This window comes from Cervus canadensis, chromosome 15 (assembly GCF_019320065.1).
Source record: "Cervus canadensis isolate Bull #8, Minnesota chromosome 15, ASM1932006v1, whole genome shotgun sequence".
Lineage (NCBI taxonomy): Eukaryota > Metazoa > Chordata > Mammalia > Artiodactyla > Cervidae > Cervus > Cervus canadensis.
This window is the reverse complement of record NC_057400.1, coordinates 56,894,919-56,908,124: the sequence shown is the minus strand read 5'-3', so window position 1 is coordinate 56,908,124 and position 13,206 is coordinate 56,894,919.

Here is a 13,206-nt window from a genome sequence, read left to right as displayed (position 1 = left end):
ATAGTCTCTAAGGATGTGACTTTTTAGTCTATAAACCCTTAAATCCACCATAAAGCATCAAAATTTGTAGCTTGTCAAACAAAATTTGTTTCTTGTCAGTTCCTTCTCTCACTCTTCTACGTGAAGAAGACAGAATTTGACAAGATGACTGTAGTCAAGAGCATTGACATAAAGTCACTTTAATAGGGTTTTGTTTTTTTTTCACTTTTGCTTTTGTTTTTTCATTCAGGAAACCTGTTGGTGGTTGCCAGATGTTAGAAACTGCAGTAGAAAGAAAATTGATGTTATTTATAAATACTTCTGGAAATGAACACATTTAAAATATTGCACATGTGTGGCTTCTGTCAGCAATTGCAAATATCTTTGTATTTTTTAGTACTAGACAAAAATTCCAGCATCTCCAGGAATCTCTGCCTGCCTCCAGGACGGAGAGTTGACTCCACACTAGTGCCTGGAAAATTGGCTCATCAGTGTGACAAACATGTAACAGTAAGGCAAGATGTACATGGTAAGGGAGTATATGGGAACTCTCAACTCTCTCCTCTTAATATTTCTGTAAACCCAAGACCTCTTTTAAAAAAGTCTGTTCAATTTTTAAATGGCTCAGAAAAGAAAGGGGGCTTTCCTAGTGGCTCAGTTGTAAAGAATCTGCCTGCCAAGCAGGAGAATCCGGTTCAATCCCTGGGTCAGGAAGATCCCCTGGAGAAGGAAATGGCAACCCACTCCAGTATCCTTGCCTGAGAAATCCCATGGACAGAGGAGCCTGGCAGGCTATAGTCCATGAGGTTGCAAAGGGTCAGACACCACTTAGCAACTGAGCATCCAGCAGGAAAAGGGAAAAAACCACTAATTTTTGAAGAGATAGAAAAATGAAATCTAATCAAATTGTGGTTCTTAGGTATAAGATAGAGTGATTGTTTTAATCATTAGCTTTTTCAGTTGTGACATTTTAAAAATAAACAAACCTAGTAAGAGAAAAATATTGCAGGTCTCAAGAATTTTGATTAACATAATTTTTTAATACTTGATAATTTAAATTTATGCAAATATTAAACTAAATATAAATCCATTATGTTTCTAAAACTGGGAAACAGAAAACCACAAACCAGAGAGAAACAAATCTAATAAAATTATACATACCAACATTTGTTAATGTGACAGATGACATATTGTTGAAACTAATCACCACTTATAATGTGAATATAGTTTTACAGCAAGCTACAAAGGAAGAATGACCATTGAAAAAGTTGTTTGGTGAGCCTGGAGTTAGAGAGGTTAAGTTTGAATTCATTATCATTTGACTCAGATGGTCTGACATGCTACCCTCACAATACGATGAGGGTTCTGTGAATGTGAGGGAACTGTCTGCCTTCTTTCAAGGTGGTGCTGGAAGTCACGAGGAGAGCCCCTGCTTCCCCTGGTAACCCCTTCTACTTCGCTGCATTAATGAACAATGTGTTCATGACTTACTAAATTCTTTTTTTCCTTTGCATTCTCTTATAGCCTGAAAGTCATTCTCATTAAGGTAACTGAAAATCTATCTACCAAACAGGACCATTCTCCTGCTTAATTCTGTTTCCTAATAGCAGCCCTACTTCCCTGATTTGTGAGTTCTGGGGTCTGCCTCCATGCCACCTTTATGCTTTACACACACTGCCGCCCTCTCCCACCCACGGTCAGTGGAGGTCTTTAATAAGCCAACATATATTCAATCATTCCTCATTCAGTGTCAAAAACCCAATTAAAACGTTGATTGTCTACAAACAGTAGCACCTGTGATGTGACACTATTCCAGTCGTTGGAACTGGAATAATACATGTTTTATGTATTAAAGCATCCACATGTCCTGTACTTTGGGGTGGTGCACCCCTGACATTCTATACAGAAACTGAGCTAAATACCTGAAACAGAAGTAAATGAACTCATCAAAGATGTAGATGCTCATTTTCCACACGTCTCTGGAAAAAGTTGGAATTTCTATTTCCTATGAAAAACTCTCCACCTACCCTTCTGTTTTTTCTTCCCCTTCAAAAAAGAAAAAATTTGACAAAGGTTATACACTTCTATCTCCTACCACTTCGTGGACACAACAGCTCCCTAATGTTAAAATGACACTGGATCCAAATGGCACATTCCAGCAACATTTGGAACATCTTCCTTATCCTTAAAGAATTCGTTTCCTTTGGCTTTTGTGCTAGCATTCTCAACTGGATTTCCTCTTATTCATCCTTCTTAATCTTTTGGCATGCCTCCTCCTCCTAACTGTTGCACTTCCTCAGTTATCCATCCTTTTTCTTTTCACTATTAGGCCTCCCTGTTCTCCTGAGTGACAGATCACCCACTCCCAAAGTTTCAGGTGCCAACCAAATGAGTTGAGAGATGCTGAAGGTTTATTTCCAGTCCAGACTCCTATTATAAGCTCCAGATTCTATCATCTACTCTGCACCTTCAACTGAATCTCCCACCAGCCCCTCAGTTCTGCCTATATTAGAACTTTTTTCCCAAGACAAGCTTGCTTCTCTCCTTAAAAGGCATTATTGCCAACCCACTTGTTTAAGCCATAAATCTTGAAGTCATCTTTACATGTGTTTTTCTCACTCCGAGTTCTCTAATTCTTAACAACTCAGAAGTCTCAACTTTGATCTCTTCTTTTATCTTCATTGACACCATCACGCTCTGGCCTGGTGAGACAACCTCCCTACCTGGTCCTCCTCCTCCTCAAAGAGGGTCATTCTTGCCCCTCCTTTGGAGATAACAGACCCAGAGGGGTTATGACACAACTGGATAGACGTTAAACTAGGATAGGACCCAGATTACATAACTCCCCGCTATGCCATGTCTCTGACTGAGGATTTTCCTCTGTTTTAGCCAGAAAAGAAGGATCTCTTCCCTACCCCCATTCATCTCTCCTTCCCCTCTTCCAGCAGGATGTCATGCTCCAACTGTCCCGACATGCCCTTAGATCCAACTTCTTGAATATCATACAGACTCCTTTCACGAGGGAAGAGATGTTTAAAGACATTGATTATATTCACAGAAGGGACATTATATTTGGGACAGTGGGAAGATGGTCCATCTTTGGCGCAGCTAAAGTATAGGCCATACTTAAAGATTTCTCAGTTCTGAATATTCTTGAGTCAAAGTCAAGTCTCTATGTGTCTGACAATCCTAGAAGGGTAACTTCTGCTCATACCCACATCTCATAGCCAGTCTATCCAGCAAGTAGAATTGAATCCACACTATTTCTGAAGTTATGGTGAACTATTTAACTTAAATTGTTGGCTTTATTAATTTGGAACTGCAAATATGTTAATCTTATTCTTACCTTAGTAAAAGTTTATTTCTCTTAAATGTCTATTGTAAAAAAAAAAAATCATTTAGTAGAGGAGGTATTATAGGAAGTAACAACTATCTATAGGAATTTCAAGACAATAAAACAATAGGGTGAACTGTTCTTTACCCCTCAACTCCTATTTTAATATTATTACATATTTCTATTCTTAATTGGGTCACTGACCTGGAATCATTGAATATAGAATGGCTAAGAAGGAAAAAACTATCGAGTTAGACCTGAAACATTCTATATGAGGTAATGTTAAGTAAAACAGTGGAGACATGGCATTAGTTTCTGTATATTTATCAGATACTACTTGCAGAATAAAGATGTAGAATGTTGGAATCTGATGAATTAATCAACTTGAATAAAGCTTTCAAAGGACACAGCAGGGGAAGGAATAATCAGAGAACAAGTTGAATTAAAAGATATTAATTATTGTGAGCCATCACCTCCTATTTTTACTGTGTTTTTTTTTTCAGTGTCTGTAGTGAAATCAGTAAAATCTAGTTATACTCCATTATAAAACTGTCTATTCATTGTTATTTGGATTATGATTAAATAAATTTAGATTCATCTAATTCCATTGTAAAGGCTATAATTTCTGAACATGAAAGTTTCATTTTTTCAAATACCTTTGAAAAATTCTTCTAAAGAAACTCCTTTCATGTGTATTTCTCTATTTTAAATAGCTTTTCCTTTTGTTATATGTAGCAATAATCTTTGCTGTAGAAAACACAAAGAATATAGATAAGCAAAAAATAAGAATATCAAATTAACCCATAATCTGCCACTCAGAGACAATTATTAGCATTCTAGTATTTATATTTCCAGGCTTTTTGCTGTACATGCATGCATACACACATACACACACAGGTGTCATAGCTAGCTACAAACATATAGATCATCAGTTCTTTCCAGCCAAAGAGTATCAGGAGCATATCCAGAGTTAAACATTTTGGGCTTATTGCTTGTTGCTGTAACTATAGGGAAGAGAAGCTCAGGGTATCTCAGTAACAGGGAGTTTGAAGGGACTTTCCCTGGTGGCTCAGACGGTAAAGCATCTGCCTGCAATGCAGGAGACCTGGGTTCGATCCCTGGGTTGGGAAGATCTCCTGGAGAAGGAAATGGCAACCCACTCCAGTGTTCTTGCCTGGAGAATCCCACAGATGGAGATGCCTGGTAGGCTACAGTCCATGGGGTCGCAAAGAGTCGGACACGACTGAGTGACTTCACTTCACTTCATGATAGGATTTGGGCTTATGTTAGGTGACTTTGAGGAATTTTAAGGAAATAGGGCCTTGCTGTAGATTGGAGGCAAAGATAAGTCTATGTTTGGGTATCTTAACAAATGTTATCTTTAGGGCAGGACTAATGAATAGAGATAGGAGCTACAAACTGGTAAAGAAGCCCCAGTCGCTCATATTAGCTAGGATAGAGTTTTGGGTCATTTTTGTGGCTTGGACGACGTTCATGCTTATGTTCAGACAAGGTGATGGAGTGGTTTTGTTGTTGTTTTGATCCATCATGGTCCCAGAGTGTTTGTGTTAATGTTCTGTGATCTTGTTTACATTAGACAGGAAGACACAGATTGAGCTGGGAGTGCCCAGCCAGTTTCTGGATATCAGGGCCTGCTTTCTTCCCTTTCAAAGTTTAGAGAGTATTGAAACTTACCAAGGGTTTTATACTTGATACTCTTTTAACCTATAATGAGTATAGTTTCTGTAGGGTTAATTATTCTGTATTCCTCCTTGCAGCTCCCACAAGCACCCCCAGCCCATACCACACTCTACCTACATGGATGGAAGGAGAGGAAGGTTCACATTCAGTTGTAAGTGTTTTTTCATTCTGGCCGAGATGAAAAGAACTTGCTAAAGATAAAACTTACCTGTTAACGCTTTAGCTTTTTATTGTATTCTATTCTATAGAATATAGATATATTTGGGTTTGTTTTTTTTTTAATGGCCTCACTGCACAGCTTATGGGAACTTAGTTCACCAACTAGGGATCAAATTCATGCCTTGTGCAGTGGAAGCAAGGAGTCTTAACCACTGGATTGCCAGGGAAGTCCCTGCTTTAGTTTTTTAAATGGGGGCATAAACATTTGCTTAAGGGGTGCAATGGTAAAGAACTGCCTGTCAATATAGGAGACTTCAGGAGGCAAGGGTTCGATCCCTCAGTTGGGAAGAGCCCCTCAAGTAGGAAATGGCAACCCACTCCAGCATTCTTGCTTGGAAAATTCCATGGGCAGAAGAGCCTGGCTGGCTACAGTCCATAGGATTGCAAAGAGATGGACACAGCTGAGCACGCATGCACGTAGCATTTAACACTAAGGTCCGCAGTGAGGGTCAAAAGCTGGGGGATGTTTTGCTCCTGGTAGGGAGCCAGGGAGGTCTGTCTTCCTGACCCACTACAACCTCATTTCCTTAAAATGAATCTCAGGTTTCAGAGAAAGTCAGTCACCACATAGTCATCAATGTATTTCTCTGATAAAGTTGTTCATTCCTTCAAGAAATATTTCATTGCATATTGCATTAGTTTGCTGTGGTGACTGTAAGAGTACCACAGACTACATGGCTTAGTAGAAATTAACTTTCTCACAGTCCTAGAGGCTACACATTTGAGATCAAGGTGTCCACAGTGTTGGTTTCTTCTGAAGGCTTACTCTTTAGCTTATCATCTTCTTCCCATATGTACGTATCTCAATCTCCTCTTCTTGCCAAGATACCTAATGACCTCACTGTTACTTAATTACCTCTTTGGAGACTCCAGCTACAGTCACATTTTGAGGTACTCAGGGTAAGGATTTCATCACAGGAAAGGGAGAGGCACGCAGTTCAGCTCATAACAAACGCCCGTGAAGTGTCATCACTGCCCTAGGCAGTGTCCCTCACCCGTGCTGGTCAAAGGCAGAATAGGAGCCAGAAAGTCAAGAGTGGAAGACGGTGGATGCAGTCAGTAGCTCGAGTGATGCAAGGTTTCCAAGGGTTGCTGAAGATTTAAATCAAAGAAGTGATGCAAAATGTGTGCTGTGTATTTGTATTGTTTGGATTCTGGTGTGGAGTTTAGATTGGAGGTAGACAAGAACAGTGAAGAGCTAATCAGCAGCAGAGTGAGGAAGAAGGCACTGAGGACGGCAGTGGCCACAGAACTGTGAAGTTTCAGGATGTTTTTAGGTGGTAGAATTAAAGGAATATATTGACCTCTCAGAAGCAGATATGAGGGAGAAAGAAGAAGTGGAAACAATTCCCTGTGCTCTAACTAGGGTGATTGGATAGACTGTGGCATGGTTAACTCAGATGGGAAAATTAAGAAGATAAATAGACCCATAAGGAGTTCAACATTGGTGATACCCTATAGATGGTGAAATGCGAATGTGCAGCTTGTGTGGAGATGAGAGAGCCAGAGACATCATTTTGAAGTCATCAAGATGTAGTTGAAGCCTTGAATGGAGTTGAGTTGACACAAGGAAAGCACAAAGAGTAAGAAGAGAGAGAAACTGAGAAAGATCAGCACTTCAGGAGAGGCAGGAGGAAGAATGCTCAACGAGGCAGGAGCGTGTTGGAGATTCTGCAGAGAGACTGGCACCTTGGAATTCAAGTTTGGAGAGATTCTTAGAGGAGGAAGTGCAAACATTGATAGGTGAAATGGTAAAAGTGATGGAATGCATGAAAATCTTAGTTCTTCATTGATAAAATGTCCTATTAAAGAATCTGAGATCAAAGGAAGACAGTCTGAGAGACAGTTCAAGGTCAGTGCTATGAACTAATTGATTTTTCAATCACTTGACATAAATAGTTTTCCTTTGAGTGGATTTTATTTGAAGTTCTATACATCATATATTACTGCACGTTATAAAAATACATTATTTTTTAAAGTACTCATTGCGACCTGCCAGGAATGCAGCAGGAATTAATAACTCATGACAACCAAAAAATATTACATATAAGTAAAAAATGTTCCTTGGACTTAGAAATAAGAAATGCCCTAGATATTTTGACTTGAGTATCATTAGAAGAATGATGAGAAAAGCAGCTAATGAGGTTCAGAAATGAATAGGAAATGAAGAAATGGACCTAGCAATAAACCCAGATATAAATTAAATGATGAGAAAATGTATATAATGTGTTAACTATCAGAGGTGACACAAAATAGGGACAGATCTTCAATTAATACAGATTGCTGTTATAGTTGGAGCAGTTACTGGAAGGGAAAAGAGATTGGCGCCCACAAGGCATTACAGAGTCATGGGAAAGTCTGTGTCTTTTATTATTTGTTAGTTTTTAAAACAAGCAAGACCATAATATACTTAATAGCTCAGAGGCAGAAGCTATTAAAAACAAATTGTTAAACATACCATATGCATAAGCAGAGACAAGAGGGGAAGGATCCAGAATATTTGTCTAGACATGAAGAGAAAGAGGTTATTTCCTTGTGAGCCTGGAGGAGCAAAGATAAGCATATGTATGTTTATGGGACAAATGTTTGGGCTTTGCCCTTGACGTCAGTGTTTATAAGGGATGTAGCTTCAACTTGTCTGTGGATATTAGAAAAGAAGCAATGCCACAGAGATGAGACCTGGAGAGGCAAAACGCAAAGCACAGCTATAGGGTCAAAGTGCTGGCATGGGAAAGGAGGGAATGTCATTCAAGACCTGGTGGACAGAGGCTGTGTGGCTGAGGTGTGGAAAAGGCCTTCCAAATAATAACAGTAACCAATACACTATGTTCTGTGATGTGAACAAAGGCTCTTTAATGACTATGATAATGAATTAAACACCAGCTATAAAATTTTAAAAGTAAATGAAAACTTATACAGTGTAGCTAATAAACAGTAAAATAAAAATTCTCACTCTGAAGAAGTGAGTATTCTCATTTTACAGAAAAGAAACCACGCTTCAGTGATTAATTCAGTCATTCTGCTAATAACTTGCACATCTGAGATTTGAGTTGAAGTCTGTCTGCTCCAGAAGCTGTGCTGTCCATCCTTTCCTCTGCTGTTATCACACATGGATGTTGGAGTCCCTCAGGGCAGCCGCAAGGCTTACAGAAGTAGTGATTAATGTCCTTAATGAAGGGAGAAGAATGACCTGAAAGTCTGGAGAAGAGTAGAAAGAGGTGGTCAAAGAACCTTAGCTTCAAAAGCAAAGTAGACTATGTTCATGAGTCAAGATGTAATGTGTAGCGGTGGCGATGGGACGCTGAGGAGACCCCGAACACGGCTGAGTGGACACTAAGCAGTTTCTAGCAGGTAAGCCCACAGGAAAGCAGCATCCTCCAGGGAGACCCACATTTCAGGTACAGCAAGGAGGTGAGTGAGCACTCTGGAACGACCAGTTATGCAGAATGTTTACAATGGAATGGAGGTTCCAGACAGCCATTCAAGAGAGGCAGACAAAGCACCCATAGCAAAGAAAAATTTTTCCAGAAGGCTTATTTCCTACTCAGCTGTCTTATTTATGTCAGCTATGGGATGATGGTCCAAACAGCTTTTTGTCAGTGTTTGACTTTTCTTTGCTGTTGATAAAAGTAATTCAGGCTCCTTGTGCCCAGATAAAATTGCTTATGCTTCAATACACAAGGCCTCCTTGCCTCTTTTTCCCCTTCATACGTGTGATTTCCCTTGTTTAGACTTCTTCAGTTTTTGGTGACCTTCATACATAGAAAAGCAGTTTAAGTGGGTATTTTTTACAGAGAAACGTTTTTGTTTATTATTTGTTTTGCTTTTATTGTCTAGATTTTATATTTTTTAATTTTATTTTTTTAATTTCACAGCTGATTTTGGATAAACTACCATGATAGTAATTAGAGGGTTTTTGGTTTTTTTTTCAAACAAAAGTAATAAATGCTCATGGTGAAAATACAAACCCTTAAGGCAGGTGTAAAGGAAAACCTGAAAGTTTTCCATCCTTATTATGAGACAACTAGATTGAAGGCAGGAGGAGATGGAGACAACAGAGGATGGTATGGTGGGATGGCATCACCGACTTGATGGACGTGAGTTTGAGCAAGCTTGAGGAGCTGGTGATGGACAGGGAGGCCTGATGTGCTACAGTCCATGGGGTCACAAAGAGTCGGACACAACTGAGTGACTGAACTGAACTGAGGCCCAACTATCTAAAGGAAATTGCTCTTAACAAATTTTTAGTATTGTTCCAAAAGTTTGCTATAGATTCTCATCAAACAAATATTTAATGAGCAACTTCTACCTAGTACAGCACTGGGTCAGAATTCAGGGATTTAAAGGCCAACTAAACAGATTCTGTTGCTTAAAAAAAACTTAGAGAATGTATAGGCCAGTGGAAGAATCAGGAGAAAATTAAGAAAACATTAAAACATACAAACAACAAGCAAATAAAACTATGACTGAAATAAAGATTGCTATGGCCAAAACAATATGCATTTTATATTATTTTGGAACTTGCTTTTCATCTACTGCCTTAGCCATCTTTGTGGGCCAGTGTGGTTCTAACTCACTATCTGTAGTTGCTGGATGATGTTCTCATCATGGTTATATGATCTAGGATGCAACCATTCCCTTGTTGATCGATGTTCAGGTTGTTTCCAATGTTTTTCCGCTTAAAACGTTACAAAAATAATCATCTTTATACTCATACCTCTACTTTTTGAAGCCTTTGATCCTTTACTGACACATGCATGCAAATATTTCCCTCCATCTTTGGAATTTGACTAGGACAGATTGTGCCATCCAGTTATTTACTTGGTGACTCATTCAGGCCTCTGAGTTTCCAGTCTTGCTTAAGATAGTCTGTCCAACCTGAGAGGTTCCACAAGTATTTTTCTTTGTGTAGTTATTTTATTATGATCTTTTCACTTTTAGATATTTAATCCACTTGAGATTTATGTTACATGGTATGAGGTGCTTTCTTCTGAATAAATATTCAATTATATCGGCACCATGGTGAACTAAACCATCAGAGATTCATTCCTCAGATTTCCTTGGATGTATTTCTGGATACTCTATTCTATTTAATAATTTATTTTTATATTGCTATGCCAATATCTGGCAGTTTGCTATAGTTTTAGTGTAAGGTGTAATTTCTGATAAAGCAGTTTCCCTTTTCACTGTTCTTCTTTTTCAAGAGCTACCAAATGGTCTACTGCATCAGTATAAAAACTCCCTATTGGCAGACATAAGTTTCTCATTTATATTTCCTACTACAAATTTCTAAAACAACTGTTTTTTCCATCACTTAATATATTTCTATGTGGCAAAAATAGAGAACAAAAGCCACACATTAATGTATGTCTGACCTGCTATAGACCCACGTATTAGTAGGTGACACTGTCATACATAGCTGTATTATAAACAACTGAAATCCACATTTTCACTCTGGGAACAGACAACTGCATAGATCGATCTCTCTCCTCTTGAATCCCCCTTTTTCTCCTCCTACTCATCTCTATCTCCCTCCTCCCTCTCCTCTTCTTCATGTAACTCTGTGAACCTCTCTGGGCACCCCTCACGGGGGAGAATCTTTTGCCATTAACCTAGAAGTTTTATTAGCAGTGCTGTATAGTAAGAGAAGTCTTGAGACTACTGGAAGAATAAAACTGAAACCCAGAGGCAGGAGATTTAAGCCCAAAACCCGAGAACACCAGAAAACTCCTGACTACATGGAACTTTAAGTAATAAGAGACTGTCCAAAAGCCTCCATACCTACACTGAAACCAACCACCACCCAAGAGCCAATAAGTTCCAGAGCAAGACATACCACGCAAATCCTCCAGCAACGCAGGAACATAGCCCTGAATGCCAACATACAGGCTGCCCAAGGTCACACCTAACACATAGACACATCTCAAAACTCATCACTGGGCACTCCATTGCACTCCAGAGAGAAGAAATCAAGTTCCACGCACCAGAACACCGACGCAAGCCTCCCTAACCAGGAAACCTTGACAAGCCAAATGGCCAACCCCACCCACTGGGTAAAACCTCCACAATAAAAAGGAATCACAGACCTCCAGAATACAGAAATCCCACTCCAGACACAGCAATCTAAACAAGATGAAAAGGCAGAGAAATACCCTACAGGTAAAGGAACATGAAAAATGCCCACCAAGTCAAACAAAAGAGGAAGAGATAGGGAATCTACCTGAAAAAGAATTTAGAATAATGATAATAAAAATGATCCAAAATCTTGAAAACAAAATGGAGTTACAGATAAATAGCCTGGAGACAAAGATTGAGAAGATGCAAGAAATGTTTAATAAAGACCTAGAAGAAATAAAAAAGTCAATTAAAAAATGAATAATGCAATAAATGAGATCAAAAACACTCTGGAGGGAACCAAGAGTAGAATAACAGAGGCAGAAGATAGGATAAGTGAGGTAGAAGATAAAATGGAGGAAATAAATGAAGCAGAGAGGAAAAAAGAAAAAAGAATCAAAAGAAATGAGGACAACCTCAGGGACCTCTGGGACAATGAAATGCCCCAACATTCGAATCATAGGAGTCCCAGAAGAAGAAGACAAAAAGAAAGGCCATGAAAAATACTCGAGGAGATAATAGCTGAAAACTTCCCTAAAATGGGGAAGGAAATAGCCACCCAAGTCCAAGAAACCCAGAGAGTCCCAAACAGGATAAACCAAGGCGAAACACCCCAAGACACATATTAATCAAATTAACAAAGATCAAACACAAAGAACAAATATTAAAAGCAGCAAGGGAGAAACAACAAATAACACACAAAGGGATTCCCATAAGGATAACAGCTGATCTATCAATAGAAACCCTCCAGGCCAGAAGGGAATGGCAGGACATACTTAAGGTAATGAAAGAGAATAACCTACAACCTAGATTACTGTATCCAGCAAGGATCTCATTCAGATATGAAGGAGAATTCAAAAGCTTTACAGACAAGCAAAAGCTGAGAGAATTCAGCACCACCAAACCAGCTCTTCAACAAATGCTAAAGGATCTTCTCTAGACAGGAAATGCAGAAAGGTCGTATAAACGTGAACCCAAAACAACAAAGTAAATGGCAACGGGACCACACCTATCAATAATTACCTTAAATGTAAATGGGTTGAAGGCCCCAACCAAAAGACAAAGATTGGCTGAATGGATACAAAAACAAGACCCCTATATATGCTGTCTACAAGAGACCCACCTCAAAACAAGAGACACATACAGACTAAAAGTGAAGGGCTGGAAAAAAATATTTCACGCAAACGGAGACCAAAAGAAAGCAGGAGTCGCAATACTCATATCAGATAAAATAGACTTTCAAATAAAGGATGTGAAAAGAGACAAAGAAGGACACTACTTAATGATCAAAGGATCAATCCAAGAAGAGGATATAACAATTATAAATATATATGCACCTAACATAGGAGCACCGCAATACGTACGGCAAATGCTAATGAGTATGAAAGAGGAAATTAATAGTAACACAGTAATCCTGGGAGACTTTAATACCCCACTCACAACTATGGATAGATCAACTAAACTGAAAATTAATAAGGAAACACAAACCTTAAATGACACAATGGACCAGCTAGACCTAATTGATATCTATAGGACATTTCACCCCAAAACAATCAACTTCACCTTTTTCTCAAGTGCACACGGAACCTTCTCCAGAATAGATCACATCCTGGGCCACAAATCTGGTCTTGGAAAATTCAAAAAAATTGAAATCATTCCAGTTATCTTTTCTGATCACAGTGCAGTAAGATTAGATCTCAATTACAGGAAAAAAATCGTTAAAAATTCAAACTTATGGAAGCTAAATAACACCCTTCTGAATAACCAACAAGTCATAGAAGAAATCAAAAAAGAAATCAAAATATGCATAGAAATGAATGAAAATGAAAACACAACAACCCAAAACCTATGGGACACTG